The 25,378-nt window shown below is 44.7% G+C and overlaps 1 non-coding gene across 1 annotated transcript; it reads left to right on the top strand.

Moving 5' to 3' along the window:
* Positions 1–9,820: 9,820 nt before the first annotated feature.
* trnay-gua (transfer RNA tyrosine (anticodon GUA)) lies at positions 9,821–9,914 on the top strand. The gene is made up of 2 exons: positions 9,821–9,857; positions 9,879–9,914. It is a non-coding gene; the product is annotated as a tRNA-Tyr (tRNA).
* Positions 9,915–25,378: the final 15,464 nt, after the last annotated feature.

Genomic DNA, 25,378 nt, shown 5'->3' with positions numbered 1-25,378 from the left:
TGAACAAGTTAATGTTTCAGAAGGTGGGATGATCGAGTGAATCTCTTCCCACACACGGAGCAGGTGAAAAGTCTCTCCCCAGTGTGAGTGCGTCAATGTCTCAGCAGTTCGTTTCTGATTTTAAATCTCTTCCCACAGTCAGAATATTTGAAGGTCACTCAGTGTGAACTCGCTGGTGTTTCAGCAGGGTGGATGACCAAGTGAATCCCTTCCCACACACTGAGCAGGTGAACGGCCCCTCCCCAGTGTGGGTGCGTTGGTGTGTCAGCAGATTAAATTTGCTTTTATACCTCTTCTCACAGTCAGAACATTTAAAAGGTCTCTCATCAGTGTGAAGTCGCTGGTGTGTCAGCAGGGCCGATGAATGAGCGAATCCTTTCCCACACACGGAGCAGGTGAACGGCCTCTCCCCAGTGTGAACTCGCTGGTGTGTCAGCAGGGTCGATGAATGAGCGAATCCCTTCCCACACACGGAGCAGGTGAACGGCCTCTCCCCAGTGTGAACTCGCTGGTGTGACCGAAAGTGTGATGACTGAGTGAATCCCTTCCCACACACGGAGCAGGTGAACGGCCTCTCCCCAGTGTGAGTGCGTTGGTGTTTCAGCAGTTCAATTTTGCTTTTAAAGCTCTTCTCACAGTCAGAACATTTAAAAGGTCTCTCATCAGTGTGAACTCGCTGGTGTGTCAGCAGGTTGGATGACTGAGTGAATCCCTTCCCACACATGGAGCAGGAGAACGGCCTCTCCCCATTGTGAACTCGCTGGTGTGTCAGCAAGGTGGATGAATGACCGAATCCCTTCCCACACACTGAGCAAGTGAACGGCCTCTTCCCAGTGTGAACTCGCTGGTGTGACAGAAAGTGTGATGACCGAGTGAATCCCTTCCCACACACGGAGCAGGTGAACGGCCTCTCCCCAGTGTGAGTGCGTTGGTGTTTCAGCAGTTCAATTTTGCTTTTAAAGCTCTTCTCACAGTCAGAACATTTAAAAGGTCTCTCATCAGTGTGAACTCGCTGGTGTGTCAGCAGGTTGGATGACTGAGTGAATCCCTTCCCACACACGGAGCAGGTGAACGGCCTCTCCCCAGTATGAGTGCGTTGGTGTTCCAGCAGATTCCTTTTGCATTTAAACCTCTTCTCACAGTCAGAACATTTAAAAGGTCTCTCATCAGTGTGAACTCGCTGGTGTGTCAGGAGGCCGGATGACTGAGTGAATCCCTTCCCACACATGGAGCAGGTGAACGGCCTCTCCCCAGTGTGACGGCGTCGATGAGTATCCAGCTCTGAAGGGTAATTGAATCCCTTCCCACAGTCCCCACATTTCCACGGTTTCTCCATGGTCTGGGTGTCCTTGTGTCTCTCCAGGTTGGACGATCAGTTGAAGCCTCGTCCACACACAGAACACGTGTACGGTTTCTCCCCGCTGTGAATGGTGTGATGTTTTTTCAGGCTGTGTAACTGGTTGAAGCTCTTTCCACAGTCAGTGCACTGGAACACTCTCACTCGGGTGTGTGTGTCTCGGTGCTTTTCCACTCACACTGATGTTTGAAATCTTCTCCCACGGATAGAACAGACAAACATTTCTCCTTCCACATTCAAAGGCCGATGATATTCAGGTCCTGATGAATCGAGTGACTCTGTCAGATCTTGACGTGATCTTTGGTTTGAGTTTCCCTCTGTAAATCCTCCCCTGTAAAAGGAGTTGAAAAAAGTTATCACTGTAAGTACAGGATAGAAATTCAGATCAGATAACTCTACTTTCTATGGAACATTATTTCCTCTCTCATTACTCAAAGCTGAAACTCCCCTGTCCCACACACTCTCCCTCCTCCCTGTGCTGAAATCCAAACCCATCGCATCATCTTTCAGTGGCCCTAAACCGTGATTGAAAGGGTGAGAGAGTGAGTGTGAGAGAGTGAGTGTGAGAGAGAGAGTGTGAGAGAGAGAGAGTGTGAGAGAGAGAGAGTGTGAGAGAGAGACAGTGAGAGAGAGAGACAGTGAGAGAGAGAGACAGTGAGAGAGAGAGACAGTGAGAGAGAGAGACAGTGAGAGAGACAGTGTGAGAGAGTGAATGTGAGTACAGCAGTGGGCTCGGTGTGGAGAATGAAGTGGGGCAGGTGGAGCATGTTTCATTGGGGCAGCAGTGATCATAATCTCATTCGGTTCAGAACAGTTATGGAAAAGGACAGGGGACAGTCAAATGTGAAAATTCTGAACTGGATGAGGGCGAATTTCATGAGTTAAAAAGGGATCTTGTCCGTGTGGATTGGAATCAAAAATTGGCAGGCAGAACAGTAATTGAACAATGGGAGGCCTTCAAGGAGGAGTTGGTTTGGGTACAGAGTAGACAGATTCCCACGAGGAGGAAAGGAACAGCATCCAAAGCTCGAGCTCCCTGGATGACTGAAGATACAGAGATCACCATTTCTCCTTCATTTACAGACGCTCCCTGACCGAACACCATTTCTAATTCATTTACAGACGCTCCCTGACCGATCACCATTTCTCCTTCATTTACAGACACTCCCTGACCGATCACCATTTTCCTTCATTTACAGACGCTCCCTGACCGATCACCATTTCTCCTTCATTTACAGACGCTCCCTGACCGATCACAATTTCTCCTTCATTTACAGACGCTCCCTGACCGATCACCATTTCTCCTTCATTTACAGACGCTCCCTGACCGATAACCATTTCTCCTTCATTTACAGACGCTCCCTGATTCGATGAGTCACGAGGTTTGACGCTGACACTGCGCATGCTCGGAGGCCGCGGGCCGTGTGTTGAGTTTCGGGTCTGATCTAAACCGGAGCCCCCGGAGTGTAGAGAGAGAGAGGAGAATGTTCACTGTTTGATATTCGGGCCCGGGGCCGCACTCGGGGTTTGTGAAGCCCCCGCCCCCTCCCCCGGGGTTTATTAACCCGCTCCCCCCGCCCATCTCTCACCTGTTGCCGACACGATCTCGGCCTCACTCCCCGCCCGCCGCGCATGCTCAGCTCACACTGCCCGGGTGATTGACGGGAGCTCCGGACCAATAGGAAGAGCGGATAGGGGCTGGAGGACCGAGCGGGCGGTTGGTCCTCCAACCAATGGGAGTGGGTGAGGGGCGGGACTTGCGGCACCGAGTGGGCGGGGCTGAGCCCGGATCTCCCTCATTGGCTGAAACTCTGCATCAATTTTAAACCTGATTGATGTCAAACTCGAGGGAAAAACTGGACTTTAATAAAGGACAAAGAGGAGGGAATATTGGAGGGAATAACACAGTGTAGGGATAAAATGGATTAATTCAGGACAGACAGCAGGGAATATTGGAGGGAATAACACAGTGTAGGGATAAAATGGATTAATTCAGGACAGACAGCAGGGATTATTGGAGGGAATAACACAGTGTGGGGATAAAATGGATTAATTCAGGACAGACAGCAGGGAATATTGGAGGAAATAACACAGTGTAGGGATAAAATGGATTAATTCAGGACACACAGCAGGGATTATTGGAGGAAATAACACAGTGTAGGGATAAAATGGATTAATTCAGGACAGACAGCAGGGATTATTGGAGGAAATAACACAGTGTCGGGATAAAATGGATTAATTCAGGACAGACAGCAGGGATTATTGGAGGAAATAACACAGTGTATGGATAAAATCGATTAATTCAGGACAGACAGCAGGGATTATTGGAAGAAATAACACAGTGCAGGGATAAAGTGGATGAATTCAGGACAGACAGCAGGGATTATTGGAGGAAATAACACAGTGTGGGGATAAAACGGATTAATTCAGGACAGACAGCAGGGATTATTGGAGGAAATAACACAGTGTAGGGATAAAATGGATTAATTCAGGACAGACAGCAGGGATTATTGGAGGAAATTTCACAGTGCAGGGATAAAATGGATTAATTCAGGACAGACAGCAGGGATTATTGGAGGAAATAACACAGTGTCGGGATAAAATGGATTATTTCATGACAGACAGCAGGGATTATTGGAGGAAATAACACAGTGTGGGGATAAAATGGATTAATTCAGGACATACATCAGGGATTATTGGAGGAAATAACACAGTGTAGGGATAAAATGGATTAATTCAGGACATACATCAGGGATTATTGGAGGAAATAACACAGTGTAGGGATAAAATGGATTAATTCAGGACAGACAGCAGGGATTATTGGAGGAAATAACACAGTGTAGGGATAAAATGGATTAATTCAGGACAGACAGCAGGGAATATTGGAGGGAATAACACAGTGTAGGGATAAAGTGGATGAATTCAGGACAGACAGCAGGGATTATTGGAGGAAATAACACAGTGTGGGGATAAAACGGATTAATTCAGGACAGACAGCAGGGATTATTGGAGGAAATAACACAGTGTAGGGATAAAATGGATTAATTCAGGACAGACAGCAGGGATTATTGGAGGAAATTTCACAGTGTAGGGATAAAATGGATTAATTCAGGACAGACAGCAGGGATTATTGGAGGAAATTTCACAGTGTAGGGATAAAATGGATTAATTCAGGACAGACAGCAGGGATTATTGGAGGAAATAACACAGTGTAGGGATATAATGGATTAATTCAGGACAGACAGGAGGGATTATTGAAGGAAATAACACAGTGTCGTGATAAAATGGATTAATTCAGGACAGACAGCAGGGATTATTGGAGGAAATTTCACAGTGTAGGGATAAAATGGATTAATTCAGGACAGACAGCAGGGAATATTGGAGGAAATAACACAGTGTAGGGATAAAATGGATTAATTCAGGACAGACAGCAGGGATTATTGGAGGAAATAACACAGTGTCGGGATAAAATGGATTAATTCAGGACAGACAGCAGGGATTATTGGAGGAAATTTCACAGTGTAGGGATAAAATGGATTAATTCAGGACAGACAGCAGGGATTATTGGAGGAAATAACACAGTGTCGGGATAAAATGGATTAATTCAGGACAGACAGCAGGGATTATTGGAGGAAATAACACAGTGTAGGGATAAAATGGATTAATTCAGGACAGACAGCAGGGATTATTGGAGGAAATAACACAGTGTAGGGATAAAATGGATTAATTCAGGACAGACAGCAGGGATTATTGGAGGAAATAACACAGTGTAGGGATAAAATGGATTAATTCAGGACAGACAGCAGGGAATATTGGAGGAAATAACACAGTGTAGGGATAAAATGGATTAATTCAGGACAGACAGCAGGGATTATTGGAGGAAATAACACAGTGTAGGGATAAAATGGATTAATTCAGGACAGACAGCAGGGAATATTGGAGGAAATAACACAGTGTAGGGATAAAATGGATTAATTCAGGACAGACAGCAGGGAATATTGGAGGAAATAACACAGTGTAGGGATAAAATGGATTAATTCAGGACAGACAGCAGGGAATATTGGAGGAAATAACACAGTGTAGGGATAAAATGGATTAATTCATGACAGACAGCAGGGATTATTGGAGGAAATAACACAGTGTAGGGATAAAATGGATTAATTCAGGACAGACAGCAGGGATTATTGGAGGAAATAACACAGTGTAGGGATAAAATGGATTAATTCAGGACAGACAGCAGGGAATATTGGAGGAAATAACACAGTGTAGGGATAAAATGGATTAATTCAGGACAGACAGCAGGGATTATTGGAGGAAATAACATCGTGTAGGGATAAAATGGATAATTCAGGACAGACAGCAGGGATTATTGGAGGAAATAACACAGTGTAGGGATAAAATGGATTAATTCAGGACAGACAGCAGGGATTATTGGAGGAAATAACACAGTGTAGGGATAAAATGGATTAATTCAGGACAGACAGCAGGGATTATTGGAGGAAATAACACAGTGTAGGGATAAAATGGATTAATTCAGGACATACATCAGGGATTATTGGAGGAAATAACACAGTGTAGGGATAAAATGGATTAATTCAGGACAGACAGCAGGGATTATTGGAGGAAATAACACAGTGTAGGGATAAAATGGATAATTCAGGACAGACAGCAGGGATTATTGGAGGAAATAACACAGTGTAGGGATAAAATGGATTAATTCAGGACAGACAGCAGGGATTATTGGAGGAAATAACACAGTGTAGGGATAAAATGGATTCATTCAGGACAGACAGCAGGGATTATTGGAGGAAATAACACAGTGTAGGGATAAAATGCAATGGATGTTGTGAAGATGGATTGTTAAAAAGTGTTTGATAAGCTGCCGGACAGGAGGCTTGTTGATCAGATTAAAGCTCACGGTATTACAGGGAGTGGGTCAGTGTGGATGGGAAGTTGGATCAAGGGCAGACTATTGGTTAATGATTGTTTTTCAGACTATAGGAATGTAAATGGTCATCTCCTCCATTTGCAGTGTTGGGACCTTTGCTCTTGTCAATATCGAGCAATGACCTGAGCTTGGGTACAAGGGCATAAGATCAACATTTCCTGACAACACCAAGATAGGGAGCATTAAGAACAGTGAAGAGGAATGTTAGCAACTTCAGTGTGACATTGGAACACTAGGAACAGGAGTCGGACATTCAGCCCCTCGATCCTGTTCCACCATTCAGTGAGATTGGTGTCAGTGACTGTGGGGTTGGTTTATATCAGGCAGAATGAGATTGGTGTCAGTGATTGTGGTGTTTTTTTATCAGAGTGGAGGTGATTGGTGTCAGTGACTGGGTTCAGGATTTGGAATCAGCCATTTAGCCCCACAATCCTGCTCCACCATTCAATTGGATCAGGACTAATCTGTCCCACAACTCCATTTACTCGCCTTTGCTCCATATCATCTTCAGCTGCTTCAACAATGACCTTCCCTCCATCATAAGGTCAGAAATGGGGATGTTCACTGATGATTGCACAGTGTTCAGTTCCATTCGCAACCCCTCAGATAATGAAGCAGTCCGTGCCCGCATGCAGCAAGACCTGGAGAACATCCAGCCTTGGACTGATAAGTGGCAAGTAACATTCGGGCCAGACAAGTGCCAGGCAATGACTATCTCCAACAAGAGAGAGTCTAACCACCTCCCCTTGACATTCAAAGGCATTACCATCGCCAAATCCCCCACCATCAACATCCTGGTGGTCCTCATTGACCAGAAACTTAACTGGACCAGCCATATAAATACTGTGGCTCCAAGAGCAGGTCAGAGGCTGGGTATTCTGTGGCGAGTGACTCACCTCCTGACTCCCCAAAGCCTTTCCACATCAACAAGGCACAAATCAGGAGTGTGATGGAATACTCTCCACTTGCCTGGATGAGTGCAGCTCCAACAACACTCAAGAAGCTCGACACCATCCAGGACAAAGCAGCCCGATTGAATGGCACCCCATCCACCACCTTAAACATTCACTCCATTCACCACCGGTGCACAGTGGCTGCAGTGTGGACCATCCACAGGATGCACTGCAGCAACTCGCCAAGGCTTCTTCGACACATATCCCAAACTCGTGATCTCTACCACCTAGAAGGACAAGATCAGCAGGCATATGGGAACAACACCACCTCTCCAATTCACACACCATCCCGACTTGGAAATATATCGCCGTTCCTTCATCATTGCTGGGTCAAAATCCTGGAACTCCCTTCCTAACAGCACTGTGGGAGAACCTTCACCACACGGACTGCACCAGTTTAAGAAGGTGGCTCACCACCACCTTTTCAGAGGAAATTACAGATGGGCAATAAATGCTGGTCTCGCCAGCGATGCCCACATCCCATGAAGGAATAAAAAAAAATCCCTTGCAACCCTCACACAACAAAAACCTTTCGATCTCAATAATGAAAATTTCAGTCGAGCCCCAGCATCCACAGCCTTCCAGGGAAGTGAGTTTGTAATTTCCACAACCCTTTGTGTGAAAAATTGCAACCTTATTTTGCTCATAAATGACCCAGCTCTAATTTTAATATTATCAAGTAGGTGGCAGATGGAGTATAATGTGGGGAAATGTGAAATTATTCACTTTGGTAGGAAGAATAGAAAAGCAGAATATTATTTAAAAGATGAGAGATTGAGAATTATTGGTGTTCAGAGGGATTTGGATGTCCTTGTACACGGATCACATAAAGTTAACATGCAGATCCAGCAAGCAATGAGGAAAGCAAATAGTACGTTGGCCTTTATTGCAAGGGGTTTGGAGAATAAGAGTAAGGAAGTCTTGCTGCAATTATATCGGGCTTTGGTGAGGCCACACCTGGAGTACTATGTACAGTTTTGATCTCCTTACCTGAGGAAGGATATACTTGCCTTAGAGGGGGTGCAACGAAGGTTCACTCGATTGATTCCTGGGACAAGAGGATTGTTGCATGAGGAGAGAGTGAGCAGAATGGCCCTATATTCTCTGAAGTTTAGAAGAATGAGACGTGATCTCATTGAAACGTCAAAAATTCTTGGAGGGCTTGACAGAGCAGATGCTGAGAGGCTGTTTCCCCTGGCTGAAGAGTCTAGAACTAGGAGGCATAGTCTCAGGATTCGAGGGGATCTTAGAGTTGGGATTTTTCTTTATTCTGTCCACTCAAGGAGTTTGATAACAGACTTACTCCTTTGAATTTAGTGCTGGATTATTGGGCCGTGATGTGTTTACTTGTTTGTATTTTGTTAAATACATTTGCTGAGTGTATTTAAATGTAAGACGAGATTCCCAGGCCTGATGCTCTATTCACACATCGAAGGTGAGAGAGATGCTGTGGGACACACGATAAGTCCAGTAGCTGAAAGTGATTCACAGACTGGGTTTTGTGTTTAGTGATCCCGGGTACATTACTGATACCTTCCCTGGATCCCAAGGCTGGGAGAGGCACTCGGGAAGGTCCAGGGAGCTGGGACTTGGCCATGAGAGTAATTGAAGGTATGAGAACTGAAATAATCTGCAGTGAGAAAGGAGAAAAGGCAGAATAATCGGTAATGAGGACATCAATTAGTCTCTTATCTTGAATTCATCAAGTAATTGACCCATTCTGTTTGAAACAAAGTTGACTTATTTGACATCGATCCAGAATATTGAATTTCAGCCCAGTTATAGCGGTTATTAACATCAGCAGAAACAAATCCCAACTTCCAGAATGAAGTTCTGCTGCTGAAACCCTCATCCGTGCCTTTGTTTACCTCCAGACTCGACTATTCCAATGCTCTCCAGGCCCGGCCTTCCACTTTACACCCTCCGTAAACTTGAACCCACAATCTCCAGATCAATAATCAGTCCCATTATTCATTGTGTCACTGGCCCAGTCTGTGGAGAACACGGAGCAGCTCCCACTCCCACAGCACTGCGGTATGAGCAGGTACCGAGTCAGCCTCAGTCATGAGCACTGGAATCCACGAGTCCGGGTGTGTCAAAGGTGCACGGTGAACAATCACCAAAGTGAAACATTTTTGCCGCTTCCCTGCGATACCTCAGCTGGTCGAGCGACAAGACTGTCGTGGAAAATAAGACAAAGTCATCCTTCCGTCATTTGTTCAATTCCTGCTCGAAGGAGAACGTGTGATTTTGCAATAAGCAGCAATTAGTTCAAGGTCGCTCTCTGAACTTTACAGGCACCTCACAGATTAACATGTTGCCATGAAGGCACAGGACGCCTCTTTTCCTTTCTCAAACCTGAAAACTTTCTGTGTCTGCCCAAACAAGGCTGCTCTGCCTCTGCTCACCAGCAGGGAGCGCTTTTGAGCAGCAATACTTCAAAACACTCAGCTCTCGCTTTCAGGCAAAAGAAGTCTTCGATCAGCACCGGACTCCACGAGTCTGAACGTGTCAACAGGCGCACGGTGAACAATCACCAAAGACAGCACTGTTTATCACTTCCCTTCGATAGCTCAGCTGGTAGAGCGGAGGACTGTAGTGAATAAAACAAAATAAAGTCATCCTTAGGTCGCTGGTTCAATTCCGGCTCGAAGGAGTGAGTGTGATTTTGGAATAAGCAGCAATTACCTCAAGGTCACTCTCTGAACTTCACAGGCAGCTCACAGATTAACATGTTGCCACTCAGGCACAAGAAACCTCTTCTCCTTTCTCAAACCGAAAATCTTTCTGTGTCTGCCCGAGCACGGCTGTTTCACTCGAGCATTTCCCTCTGCTCACCAGCAGGGAGTGCCTTTGAGCAGCAACACTTCAAATCGCCCTCAATTTCAGGCAAAATGGTCTTCGATCAGTCAGTCAGTCAGGGCTCTCGCTGCTCCTCGAGCTCGGGCGGCTGTTGCTTTCCGGTGACCTCGTCTTCCTTCCGAAGGCTCGGGCTCTTCTCAGCATCGCTCATGATTACTGCGGCTTCCCGTTCTGCTGTTCCTCACTTGCTGATGCTCGATACCGCCGATTGGAGCAAAGTATTTAATATATTCAGGGAGCGACAACCCAAGGCAAGATTTCTCTGCTGGTCTTGGAGCAGCTTGAAGGCGAGTGTGAGGCAGGAACTGTGAGGGGCGATTTACAAACAGCAAACGAGGAATTAGCTCAACTGGTGGAGCGCTCACTTGGCCTGTGAGAAGTAGCGGGATCGTTGATTATATTCTCCACTCACCGTTTGTCTTGGGGCAATTATACAGAAACAAGAGTGTTGTCAGTGAGTCCATCGCCCATGGACTTCCTAAACTTCACTGTGTGTTTGGATACAGAGAGATCAAGGGGCAGCAAATCTTTTGATGTGCTGCAGTTAGCAAAAGTTCTTGATTTTGCGATGCAGCAAAGATGGAAAGATGAGGTGAGAGATGGAAAAAAAGCTTCGTAATCCTTGATACCTTCTCTGAAGATTGAATTCAGGACCTTCAGATTATGACACTGATGCACTGCTTGCTGCACTGAGAAGGCACTTAACAGGTATGGAGCCAGGCAGCACCACCAAGTAGGACAGCTTGCAAGGTATCGAAGGCCATAACATTTTGCATTAAAATATCCAAGCCAGGTAGGAATCGAACCTAATGCGTTATCCATTGCACCACTGGCCCAGATTATAACGAATTAGTAGCAGTGGGAGGCAGTGGGCATGGCGGAGGTACTAAATAAATACATTGCATCTGTCTTTCCCAAGGAAGAAGACGCTGCCAGAGTGTCAGTAAAGGAAGATGTTGTAGAGACACTGGATTGGCTAAAAATTCATAAAGAGGAGGTACTGGAAAGGCTGGCTGCACTTAAAGTAGATACGTCATCTGGTCCGGATGGGATGCATCCTCGGTTGCTGAGGGAAGTAACGGTGGAAATTGCAGAGGTACTGGCAAAAAACCTCCAAACATCCTTAGATATGGGGGTGATGCCAGAGGACTGGAGAATTACAAATGTTACACCCCTGTTCAAGAAAGGGTGAAAGAAAAAATCCAGCAACTACTGACCAGTCAGTTTAACCTCGGTAGTGGAGAAAGTTCTCGCAACGATAATCCGGGACAGAATTAGCAGTCAATTGGACAAGGATTAGGGAAAGCCAGCACGGATTTGTTAAAGGCAAATCGTGTTTAATTAAATTGATACAGTTTTTTGATGAGGTAACAGAGAGTAGATGAGGGCAATGCAGTTAATGTGGTGTGTATGGACTTCGAAAAGGCGTCAGATAAAGTGCCGCATAATGGGTTTGTCATCAAGATTGAAGCCCATGGAATAAAAGGGGCAGTAGCAGCATGGATACAGAATTGGCTGAATAACAGGAAACAGAGTGTAGTGGTGAACGGTTGTTTTTCGGAATGGAGGGAGGTGTACAGTGGTGTTCCCCAGGGGTCGGTGCTGGGACCACTGCTTTCCTTGATATACATTAATGACTTGGACTTGGGTATACAGGGCACAATTTCCAAATTCTTGCTACCAAAATGCTCCACTTCACTGTCATCTGCATTAAAATTCATCGGCCAATTATACACCCATTTTGCAAGTTTATTAATGTATTTTGTATTTGGTCGCAATCTTCATCAATATTATCCAAACTCCACCCCACCCCGCCAATCTGGTGTCATCTGTAAATTTTGAAATTGTACTTCCGATTCCCGAGTCCAATTCGTTGATGTGAATTGTGAACAGTGGTCCCAGAACCAATCCTTGTGGAGCACCACTTTCCACCTTATACAGTGTGAGTCGCTACAATTAACCCCACTCTCTGTTTTAGAGCAGTCGTCAAGAGAAACTTCTTTACATAGGGAGTAGGCAGTCTGTGGAATTCACTTCCACGGTTAGTGTTTGGGGCACACAGTTCTGTAATGACAAGTGGTCCTCATGTTTTTATCCAAGACAGGCCTCAGCCCAGTCATTTACTCTAAATGTTGGTGCAATAGTTCAAGCTCAGAGGTGCCAGGTATCGGGAGCAGCAGCAGCTGTAAATAAAATCTAAATGTAAGTAAATACCAATATCGTTCATCTTCATCTATTTCTCGTTTAATAACTTTTGCTGAATGTGGCCCAGGCCAAGTGCCAGGATATCGGGTCAGGTTCACCATAGGAAATGAGTTTGACATCCCTGAGAGAGACAATGTGAACCGGATTACCCTCATCCACTAACCCAGCAACTTCTTCAAAAAACTCAAGCAAGTTTGTAAGACATCATTTTCTTTCCCAGAAGCCGTGTTGAGTATCTCTAATGGCTCCTTCTCTTTCCCCGTGATCATAAACAGCATCTCTTAGGATCCTTTCAAGCATCTTCCCTCTGATCGAGGTCACACTGATGGGCCTGTCATTCCCCGGCTCTGATTTGTCCCCTTTAATGAAAATGGGAACTACGTGAGCTCCCTTCCAATCTCAGGGGACAATCCCTGACTCTATTGAGCTGTTGAAGATACAGGCAAGGGGCTCACAGAGCACCCGTCCCATCTCTTTAAACACCCGGGGGTGGATATCATCTGGACCTGGAGCACAATGCATTTGAGAATTCATATTTTATCCAAAGTGACATCCCATTCTATTTTAATATTTATGATGTTATTGTTGACAGCACATCCCACAGCTGGAATCTGAGCCTCATCCACAGGAGTGTAGACTGATGAGAAATAGTCATTCAACAGCTCTGCCATAGCCCGGGAATCTGTCCTGAACTGTCTTTCAGTGGCCCTAAAGCATCTTTAATGGTCTTCTGACTCCTGACGTAGCTGGAGAGACATTTGCTATTATTCTCAGAATTGTGTACCATCTTCTTTTCCAAAGATCTCTGAGCTTCTCTAATGGCTGCTTTTGTCTCCCTCGATTGTGGGTGATATTTGACCCAATTCTCCTGCAAACTGAATTCATCCTGATCCGATCTGGGTTAAATGTAAGACAGTTCGGGGAGTCAGGAATCATTCACCGCTGGACCCACACTGAGAGGTAAAACCCCAGACGGTTCCTTCGTAAGGATTCCTCTGGTACCTCAGCATATCTTTGTCAGCTATCTTACAATCCACTCCTGGAGGCCCCACTCCCTGAGCCTACAACCTTCAGCAGGGTCAGTGGTGGAGTTCCGCAGTGGGAGTGATCCCAGAGTAACTGTCGGGATCGCTCCCACCCTGTGGATGGTCCAGATCGTGTATTTTTAGTGATCCTGGTGTCTAACACGCACACATCAATAAAACCGGGAATTCTGGAACACACTGCAGGTCCTTCTTTATCTGGAGATCGAATGACTGTTGTATAATTGTACCAGCAGTTAACAGGCTCCTGTGAACTCCTCCCTCTGCTATTTTAATTCAGACTTTAAATCATTTATTTTAAATGGGTTTATTTTAAATGAGTCAATGCCTGCCTTAAATGGTAGACTCAGGACTGTCACACAAACAGGTTAAATCTTCATAGAATAATTACCACAGTCATTTTTAAACTGGACGCCGCACGGTGACTTTGCTGTCAGTGAAGAGAGACGAGAAAGACCAAAGTGCCGTTTGCCCCTCTCAGTGTGGCCCTGAAGGACTGTGTCCAGGCTGAAGTTCTGTTCCCACCGGACGATCCTCCCCCCAGATTGTCCTTTCTGAGCTCCAGTCAGGTGATGCTAAACACTCAGGTGGGAAAGACCAAAATCTACAACAAGGGTTTAAAACAAAGCTGATTTATTTAACAGATATCCAGAATATTAAACTCCAGCCCAGTTATAGGGGTTATTAACATCAGCAGAAACAAACCCCAACTGTGAGAATGAACATGGTTCAGTCCTGGATGGGATTAACAGCAGAATCCAACCCCTGCAGTCATATGTGAACTCGCTGGAGTCTCAGCACGTGTGATGACTGAGTGAATCCCTTCCCACACACGGAGCAGGTGAACAGTCTCTCCCCAGTGTGAGTGCGTCGATATCTCAGCAGATCATTTCTGATTTTAAATCTTTTCTCACAGTCAGAACATTTAAAGGTCTCTCTTCAGTGTGAACTCGCTGGTGTGACAGAAGGAGGGATGACCGAGTGAATCTCTTCTTTCACACAGAGCAGGAGAACGGCCTCTCCCTAGTGTGAACTCGCTGGTGAGTGCGTTGGTGTGTCAGCAGATTAAATTTGCTTTTAAACCTCTTCTCACAGTCAGAACATTTAAAAGGTCTCTCCCCAGTGTGAACTCGCTGGTGTGTCAGCAGGTTGGATGACTGAGTGAATCCCTTCCCACACACGGAGCAGGAGAACGGTCTCTCCCCAGTGTGAGTGCGTTGGTGTATCAGCAGTTCAATTTTGCTTTTAAACCTCTTCTTACAGTCAGAACATTTAAAAGGTCTCTCATCAGTGTGAACTCGCTGGTGTGACAGCAGGTTGGATGACTGAGTGAATCCCTTCCCACACACGGAGCAGGAGAACGGTCTCTCCCCAGTGTGAGTGCGTTGGTGTATCAGCAGAATACTTTTCCTTTTAAACCTCATCTCACAGTCAGAACATTTAAAAGGTCTCTCATCAGTGTGAACTCGCTGGTGTCTCAGCAGGGCGGATGACTGAGTGAATCCCTTCCCACACACGGAGCAGGTGAACGGCCTCTCCCCAGTGTGATTGTGTCGATGAGTTTCCAGCTCTGAAGGGTAATTGAATCCCTTCCCACAGTCCCCACATTTCCACGGTTTCTCCGTGGTCCGGGTGTCCTTGTGTCTCTCCAGGTTGGACGATCAGTTGAAGCCTCGTCCACACAGAGAACACGTGTACGGTTTCTCCCCACTGTGGACGGTGCGGTGTTTTTTCTGGCTGTGTAACTGGTTAAAGCTCTTTCCACAGTCAGTGCACTGGAACACTCTCACTCGGGTAAGTGTGTCTCGGTGCTTTTCCACTCACACTGATGTTTGAAATCTTCTCCCACGGATAGAACAGACAAACATTTCTCCTTCCACATTCAAAGGCCGATGATATTCAGGTCCTGATGAATCGAGTGACTCTGTCAGATCTTGACGTGATCTTTGGTTTGAGTTTCCCTCTGCAAATCCTCCCCTGTTAAAGTAGTTTATAAAAGTTATCACTGTAAGTACAGGATAGAAATTCAGATCAGATAACTCGACTTTCTATGGAACATTATTTCCTCTCTCATTCCTCAAAGCTGTAAATCCCCGTCCCACACACTCTCCCTCCTCCCTGTGCTGAAATCCAAACCCATCGCATCATCTTTCAGTGGCCCTAAACCGTGAGTGAAAGGGTGAGAGAGGAATGTGAGAGTGAGTGTGAGAGAGTGTGAGAGTGATTGTGAGAGAGTGAGTGTGAGAAAGTGTGAGTACAGCAGTGGGCTCGGTGTGGAGAATGAAGTGGGGCAGGTGGAGCATCTTTCAGTGGGGCAGCAGTGATCATAATCTCATGAGGTTTAGAATAGTTACGGAAAAGGACAAGGAACAGTCAAATGTGAAAATTCTTAACTGGAGGAGGGCAAATTCCAGTGAGTTAAAAAGGGATCTTGTCCGTGTGGATTGGAATCAAAAATTGGCAGGCAGAACAATAATTGAATGATTGGAGGCCTTCAAGGAGGAGTTGGTTTGGGTGCAGAGTGGACAGATGTCTACGGGAGAGAAAGGAAGGGCATCCAAAGCTAGAGCTCTCTGTATGACGAAAGAGATAGAGATTAAAATGAAACAGGAGGCTTATGAGGAATGTAAGGTTCATAATACAGTCGTGAACCAGGCTGAACGAAGAAAGTACAGAGATCTAAAAAAGGGAATAAGAGGTGCAAAGAGGGAGTATGAGAATATATTGGTGGTAAACATAAAAGGGAATCCAAAAGTCTTTTATAAACATACAAATGGTAAAAGGGGAGTCAGAGGAAGGGCGGGGTCGATTCGGGACAAAAAAGGAGATCTTCTTGTGGAGGCAGAGGGCATGGCTGAGGCACTAAATGATTACTTTACATCCGTCTTCACAAGAGAAGAGGATTCTGCCATTTTAGCAGTGAAGGAGGAGGTAGTTCTGATATTGGAGACGATAAAAATCGATAAAGAGGAGGTACTTAAAAGATTGGCAGTGCTCAAAGTAAAAAAGTCTTTCGGTCCAGATGGGATGCCTCCTCGATTACTGAGGGAAGTAAGGGTGTCGATAGCAGAGGCTCTGACCACAATCTTCCAATCCTCCTTGGATATGGGAGTGGTGTCTGAGGACTGGAGGATTGCAAGTGTCACACCCCGTTCATAAATGTGGGAGAGGGATAAACCCGGCAATTACAGGCCAGTCAGCCTAACGTCGGTGGTGGGAAACTTCGAGAGACCCGAATCTGGGACAAAATTAATTCTCACTTGGAAGAACGTGGGTTAATAAATGAGAGCCAATATAGATTTGATAAAAGTAAAATCATGTCTGACTAATTTGATTGAGTTCTTCAATGAAATAACGAGAGGGTTGATGAGGGTAGTGACTCGATGTTGTGCACATGGACATTTAAAAGGCGTTTGGTAAAGTACCACCAAATGGACCTGTTGGTAAAATTGAAGCCCATGGCAGCATGGATACAAAATTGGCTGAGAGACAGAACGTGGAGATCAGTGATGAACCGTTGTTTTACAGACTGGAAGGAAGTATACAGTGATGTTCCACAGGGGTTGGTATTCGGACCATGACTCTTTTTTGAGATATATTAATGACCTAGAAGTGTAACTAGTGGGTGCCGCAAGGATCAGTGCTTGGGCCTCAGCTGTTTACAATATATATCAATGACTTAGATGATGGAACCAAGTGTAATGTATCCAAGTTTGCTGACAATACAAAGCTAAGTGGGAAAGTAAGTTGTGAGGGGGACACAAAGAGTCTGCAAAGGGATATGGACAGGTGAAGTGAGTGGGCGAGAAGGTGGCAGATAGAGTATCATGTGGGGAAATGTGAGGTTATTCACTTTGGTAGGAAGAATAGAAAAACAGAATACTTTTTAAATGGTGAGAAACGATTAAATGTTGGTGTTCAGAGGGATTTGGGTGTCCTCGTACAAGAAACACTGAAAATTAACTTGCAGGTACAGCGAGCAATCAGGAAAGCAAATGGAATGATGGAATTTATTGCAAGGCGGTTGGAGTAGCTCCCTAACCGATCACCATTTGTCCGTTATTAACAGATGCTCCCTGACTGATCACCAAGTCTCCTTCATTTACAGATGCTCCCTAATTGATGACTATTTCTCCTTCATTTACAGATGTTCTCTGGCCGATTACCACTTCCCCTTCATTCACTGATGCTCCCTCGCTTATCACCATTTCTGCTTCTTTTAGAGACGCTCCATGACTGATCACAATTTCTCCTTCATTTACAGACGCTCCCTGACCGATCACAATTTCTCCTTCATTTATAGACGCTCCCTGACCAATCAATTTCTACTTCATTCACAGACGCTCCCTGACCAATCAATTTCTCCTTCAATTACAGACGCTTCCTGACCAATGAACATTTCTCCTTCATTTACTTACGTTCGCTGACCAATGAACATTTCACCTTCTTTTATAGACGCTCCCCGACTGATTACCATTTCTCCTTTATTTACAGACGCTCCCTGACCGATCACCACTTCTCCTTCATTTACAGACACTCCCTGACCGACCACCATTTCTCCTTCATTTACAGACGCTCCCTGATTCGATGAGTCACGAGGTTTGACGCTGACACTGCGCATGCTCGGAGGCCGCGGGCCGTGTGTTGAGTTTCGGGTCTGATCTAAACCGGAGCCCCCGGAGTGTAGAGAGAGAGAGGAGAATGTTCACTGTTTGATATTCGGGCCCGGGGCCGCACTCGGGGTTTGTGAAGCCCCCGCCCCCTCCCCCGGGGTTTATTAACCCGCTCCCCCCGCCCATCTCTCACCTGTTGCCGACACGATCTCGGCATCACTCCCCGCCCGCCGCGCATGCTCAGCTCACACTGCCCGGGTGATTGACGGGAGCTCCGGACCAATAGGAAGAGCGGAGAGGGGCTGGAGGACCGTGCGGGCGGTTGGTCCTCCAACCAATGGGAGTGGGTGAGGGGCGGGACTTGCGGCACCGAGTGGGCGGGGCTGAGCCCGGATCTCCCTCATTGGCTGAAACTCTGCATCAATTTTAAACCTGATTGATGTCAAACTCGAGGGAAAAAACTGGACTTTAATAAAGGACAAAGAGGAGGGAATATTGGAGGGAATAACACAGTGTAGGGATAAAATGGATTAATTCAGGACAGACAGCAGGGAATATTGGAGGGAATAACACAGTGTAGGGATAAAATGGATTAATTCAGGACAGACAGCAGGGAATATTGGAGGGAATAACACAGTGTAGGGATAAAATGGATTAATTCAGGACAGACAGCAGGGAATATTGGAGGGAATAACACAGTGTAGGGATAAAATGGATTAATTCAGGACAGACAGCAGGGAATATTGGAGGGAATAACACAGTGTAGGGATAAAATGGATTAATTCAGGACAGACAGCAGGGAATATTGGAGGGAATAACACAGTGTAGGGATAAAATGGATTAATTCAGGACAGACAGCAGGGAATATTGGAGGAAATAACACAGTGTAGGGATAAAATGGATTAATTCAGGACAGACAGCAGGGATTATTGGAGGGAATAACACAGTGTAGGGATAAAATGGATTAATTCAGGACAGACAGCAGGGATTATTGGAGGAAATAACACAGTGTAGGGATAAAATGGATTAATTCAGGACAGACATCAGGGATTATTGGAGGAAATAACACAGTGTAGGGATAAAATGGATTAATTCAGGACAGACAGCAGGGATTATTGGAGGGAATAACACAGTGTAGGGATAAAATGGATTAATTCAGGACAGACAGCAGGGAATATTGGAGGGAATAACACAGTGTAGGGATAAAATGGATTAATTCAGGACAGACAGCAGGGAATATTGGAGGAAATAACACAGTGTAGGGATAAAATGGATTAATTCAGGACAGACAGCAGGGAATATTGGAGGGAATAACACAGTGTAGGGATAAAATGGATTAATTCAGGACAGACAGCAGGGAATATTGGAGGAAATAACACAGTGTAGGGATAAAATGGATTAATTCAGGACAGACAGCAGGGATTATTGGAGGGAATAACACAGTGTAGGGATAAAATGGATTAATTCAGGACAGACAGCAGGGAATATTGGAGGAAATAACACAGTGTAGGGATAAAATGGATTAATTCAGGACAGACAGCAGGGATTATTGGAGGAAATAACACAGTGTAGGGATAAAATGGATTAATTCAGGACAGACAGCAGGGATTATTGGAGGAAATAACACAGTGTAGGGATAAAATGGATTAATTCAGGACAGACAGCAGGGATTATTGGAGGAAATAACACAGTGTAGGGATAAAATTGATTAATTCAGGACAGACAGCAGGGATTATTGGAGGGAATAACACAGTGTATGGATAAATGGATTAATTCAGGACAGACAGCAGGGATTATTGGAGGAAATAACACAGTGTAGGGATAAAATGGATTAATTCAGGACAGACAGCAGGGATTATTGGAGGAAATAACACAGTGTAGGGATAAAATGGATTAATTCAGGACAGACAGCAGGGATTATTGGAGGAAATAACACAGTGTAGGGATAAAATGGATTAATTCAGGACAGACAGCAGGGATTATTGGAGGAAATAACACAGTGTAGGGATAAAATGGATTAATTCAGGACAGACAGCAGGGATTATTGGAGGAAATAACACAGTGTAGGGATAAAATGGATTAATTCAGGACAGACAGCAGGGATTATTGGAGGAAATAACACAGTGTAGGGATAAAATTGATTAATTCAGGACAGACAGCAGGGATTATTGGAGGGAATAACACAGTGTATGGATAAATGGATTAATTCAGGACAGACAGCAGGGATTATTGGAGGAAATAACACAGTGTAGGGATAAAATGGATTAATTCAGGACAGACAGCAGGGATTATTGGAGGAAATAACACAGTGTAGGGATAAAATGGATTAATTCAGGACAGACAGCAGGGATTATTGGAGGAAATAACACAGTGTAGGGATAAAATGGATTAATTCAGGACAGACAGCAGGGATTATTGGAGGAAATAACACAGTGTAGGGATAAAATGGATTAATTCAGGACAGACAGCAGGGAATATTGGAGGAAATAACACAGTGTAGGGATAAAATGGATTAATTCAGGACAGACAGCAGGGAATATTGGAGGAAATAACACAGTGTAGGGATAAAATGGATTAATTCAGGACAGACAGCAGGGAATATTGGAGGAAATAACACAGTGTGGGGATAAAATGGATTAATTCAGGACAAACAGCAGGGATTATTGGAGGGAATAACACAGTGTAGGGATAAAATGGATTAATTCAGGACAAACAGCAGGGATTATTGGAGGAAATAACACAGTGTAGGGATAAAATGGATTAATTCAGGACAGACAGCAGGGATTATTGGAGGGAATAACACAGTGTAGGGATAAAATGGATTAATTCAGGACAAACAGCAGGGATTATTGGAGGAAATAACACAGTGTAGGGATAAAATGGATTAATTCAGGACAGACAGCAGGGATTATTGGAGGAAATAACACAGTGTAGGGATAAAATGGATTAATTCAGGACAGACAGCAGGGATTATTGGAGGAAATAACACAGTGTAGGGATAAAATGGATTAATTCAGGACAGACAGCAGGGATTATTGGAGGAAATAACACAGTGTAGGGATAAAATGGATTAATTCAGGGCAGACAGCAGGGAATATTGGAGGAAATAACACAGTGTAGGGATAAAATTGATTAATTCAGGACAGACAGCAGGGATTATTGGAGGAAATAACACAGTGTAGGGATAAAATTGATTAATTCAGGACAGACAGCAGGGAATATTGGAGGAAATAACACAGTGTAGGGATAAAATGGATTAATTCAGGACAGACAGCAGGGATTATTGGAGGAAATAACACAGTGTAGGGATAAAATGGATTAATTCAGGACAGACAGCAGGGATTATTGGAGGGAATAACACAGTGTAGTGATAAAATGGATTAATTCAGGACAGACAGCAGGGAATATTGGAGGAAATAACACAGTGTTGGGATAAAATGGATTAATTCAGGACAGACAGCAGGGATTATTGGAGGAAATAACACAGTGTCGGGATAAAATGGATTAATTCAGGACAGACAGCAGGGATTATTGGAGGAAATAACACAGTGTAGGGATAAAATGGATTAATTCAGGACAGACAGCAGGGAATATTGGAGGAAATAACACAGTGTAGGGATAAAATTGATTAATTCAGGACAGACAGCAGGGATTATTGGAGGAAATAACACAGTGTAGGGATAAAATTGATTAATTCAGGACAGACAGCAGGGAATATTGGAGGAAATAACACAGTGTTGGGATAAAATGGATTAATTCAGGACAGACAGCAGGGATTATTGGAGGAAATAACACAGTGTAGGGATGAAATGGATTAATTCAGGACAGACCGCAGGGAATATTGGAGGAAATAACACAGTGTAGGGATAAAATGGATTAATTCAGGACAGACCGCAGGGATTATTGGAGGAAATAACACAGTTTGAGGTTAAAATGCAATGGATGTTGTGAAGATGGATTGTTAAAAAGTGTTTGATTAGTTGCCGGACAGCAGGCTTGTTGATCAGATTAAAGCTCACGGTATTACAGGGAGTGGGTCAGTGTGGATGGGAAGTTGGATTAAGGGCAGAGTATTGGTTCATGGATGTTTTTCAGACTGTGGGGATGTAAACAGTGGTGTCCCCCAGGGGCAGTGTTGGGGCCATTGCTCTTCTCAATACAGATCAATGACCTGGGCTTGGGTACAAGGGCATAAAATCAACATTTCCTGACAGCCTCAAGATAGGGAGCATGAAGAAATGTGAAGAGGAATTTTAGCAACTTCAGTGTGACATCGAAACATTAGGAACAGAAGTAGGCCATTCAGCCCCTCGATCCTGTTCCACCATTCAGTGAGATTGGTATCAGTGAGTATGGGATTGGTTTATATCAGACAGGAGGAGATTGGTGTCAGTGACTGTGGGATTGGTATATATCAGAGTGGAGGAGATTGGTGTCAGTGACTGTGGGATTGGTTTATATCAGAGTGGAGGAGATTGGTGTCAGTGACTGTGGGGTTGGTTTATATCAGAGTGGAGGAGATTGGTGTCAGTGACTGTGGGATTGGTTTATATCAGAGTGGATGAGATTGGTGTCAGTGACTTGTTTCAGGAACTGGAATTAACCATTTAGCCCCTGAAGCCCACTCCGCTGTTCAATTGGATCAGGACTAATCTGTACCACAACTCCATTTACTCTTCTTTGCTTCATATCCCTTTCAACCCTCACACAACACAAATCTATCGATCTCAATATTGAAAATTTTAATTACCCCCTGCATCCACAGCCTTTCGGGGAGTTGAGCTTGAGATTTCCACCACCCTTTGTGTGAAAAATTGCCACCTTATTTTGCTCGTAAATGACCCAGCTCTAATTTTAACATTATCAAGAAGGTTGCAGATGGAGTAAAATGTGGGGAAATGTGAAATTGTTCACTTTGGTCGGAAGAATAGAAAAGCAGAATATTTTTTGAATAGGTGAGAGACGAAGAAATGTTGGTTGTTCAGAGAGATTTGGGTGTCCTTGTACACAGATCACAGAAAGTTAATGTGCAGGTGCAGCAAACAATGAGGGAAGCAAATGGTATGTTGTCCTTTATTGCAAGGGGGTTGGAGTATAAGAGTAAGGGAGCCTTGCTGCAATTATATCGGGCTTTGGTGAGACCACACCTGGAGTACTGTGAACAGTTTTGGTCTCCTTACCTGAGGAAGGATATACTTGCCTTAGAGGGGGTGCAACGAAGGTTCACTAGATTGATTCCTGGGATGAGAGGGTTCTTGTATGAAGAGAGAATGAGCAGAATGGCCCGATATTCTCTGGAGTTTAGAAGAATGAGAGGTGATCTCATTGAAACGTCCAAAATTCTTGGAGGGCTTGACAGGCGAGATGCTGAGAGGCTGTTTCCCCTTGCTGGAGAGTCTAGAACTAAGGGGCATAGTCTCAGGATAAGGGATCAGCCATTTCGGACTGAGATGAAGAAAAAATTATTCATTCAGAGGATTGTGAATATTTGGAATTCTCTACCCCAGAGGGCTGTGGATGCTCAGTCATTGAATATATTCAAGAATGAGATCGAGAGATTTTGGGACACCGAGGGAATCAAGGAATCAGGCAGGAAAGTGGAGTTGAGGTAGAAGATCAGCCAGATTCTGACTGAATGGCAGAGCAGGCTCGAGGGGCCGTATGGCCCACTCCTGCTCCTATTTCTTATGCCCTCTTGTTCTGGATTCCCCTCCAGAAGAAATCATTTCTCTGTATCTACCTTATTGAATCATTTTATTATTTTAAACACCTCGATGAGGTCACATCTCAATGTTCTAAACTCATGGGAATAAAAACCAAGTTTATGCCACCTATCCTCATAATTTAACCCTTTTAACCCCGGCATCATTCTGGTGAATCTGCACTGTACCTTTTCTAAGGCCGATTTATCTCTCCCTCGGTTCGGTGCCCAGTTCTCCAGGTGGGGTCTGACCAAGGTTCATTACAACTGAAGCATCACTTCTGTATTCCAACCCCACTCGAGATAAAGGTCAACATTCAATTAGACTTGTTGATTATTGTCAAGATTTATAAGGTATTTGCAAAGGATTCTAGGGGATCTTAGAGTTGGGATTTTTCTTTATTCTGTCCACTCAAGGAGTTTGATAACAGACTTACTCCTTTGAATTTAGTGCTGGATTATTGGGCCGTGATGTGTTTACTTGTTTGTATTTTGTTAAATACATTTGCTGAGTGTATTTAAATTGAAGATGAGATTCCCAGGCCTGATGCTCTATTCACACATCGAAGGTGAGAGAGATGCTGTGGGACACACGATAAGTCCAGTAGCTGAAAGTGATTCACAGACTGGGTTTTGTGTTCAGTGATCCCGGGTACATTACTGATACCTTCCCTGGATCCCAAGGCTGGGAGAGGCACTCGGGAAGGACCGGGGAGCTGGGACTTGGCCATGAGAGTAATTGAAGGTATGAGAACTGAAATAATCTACAGTGAGAAAGGAGAACAGGCAGAATAATCGGTAATGAGGACATCAATTAGTCTCTTATCTTGAATTCATCAAGTAATTGACCCATTCTGTTTGAAACAAAGTTGATTTATTTGACATCGATCCAGAATATTGAATTTCAGCCCAGTTATTGCGGTTATTAACATCAGCAGAAACAAATCCCAACTTCCAGAATGAGGTTCTGCTGCTGAAACCCTCATCCGTGCCTTTGTTTATCTCCAGACTCGACTATTCCAATGCTCTCCAGGCCCGGCCTTCCACTTTACACCCTCCGTAAACTTGAACCCACAATCTCCAGATCAATAATCAGTCCCATTATTCATTGTGTCACTGGCCCAGGCTGTGGAGAACACGGAGCAGCTCCCACTCCCACAGCACTGTGGTATGAGCAGGTACCGAGTCAGCCTCAGTCATGAGCACTGGAATCCACGAGTCCGGGTGTGTCAAAGGTGCACGGTGAACAATCACCGAAGTGAAACATTTTTGCCGCTTCCCTTCGATACCTCAGCTGGTTGAGCGACAAGACTGTCGTGGAAAATAAGACAAAGTCATCCTTCCGTCATTTGTTCAATTCCTGCTCGAAGGAGAACGTGTGATTTTGCAATAAGCAGCAATTAGTTCAAGGTCGCTCTCTTAACTTTACAGGCACCTCACAGATTAACATGTTGCCATGAAGGCACAGGACGCCTCTTTTCCTTTCTCAAACCTGAAAACTTTCTGTGTCTGCCCAAACAAGGCTGCTCTGCCTCTGCTCACCAGCAGGGAGCGCTTTTGAGCAGCAATACTTCAAAACACTCAGCTCTCGCTTTCAGGCAAAAGAAGTCTTCGATCAGCACCGGACTCCACGAGTCTGAACGTGTCAACAGGCGCACGGTGAACAATCACCAAAGACAGCACTGTTTATCACTTC

This window comes from Heptranchias perlo, unplaced genomic scaffold (assembly GCF_035084215.1).
Source record: "Heptranchias perlo isolate sHepPer1 unplaced genomic scaffold, sHepPer1.hap1 HAP1_SCAFFOLD_289, whole genome shotgun sequence".
NCBI lineage: Eukaryota > Metazoa > Chordata > Chondrichthyes > Hexanchiformes > Hexanchidae > Heptranchias > Heptranchias perlo.
The sequence above is the reverse complement of the archived record's forward strand: the minus strand, read 5'-3'. Positions and strand labels throughout refer to the sequence as shown.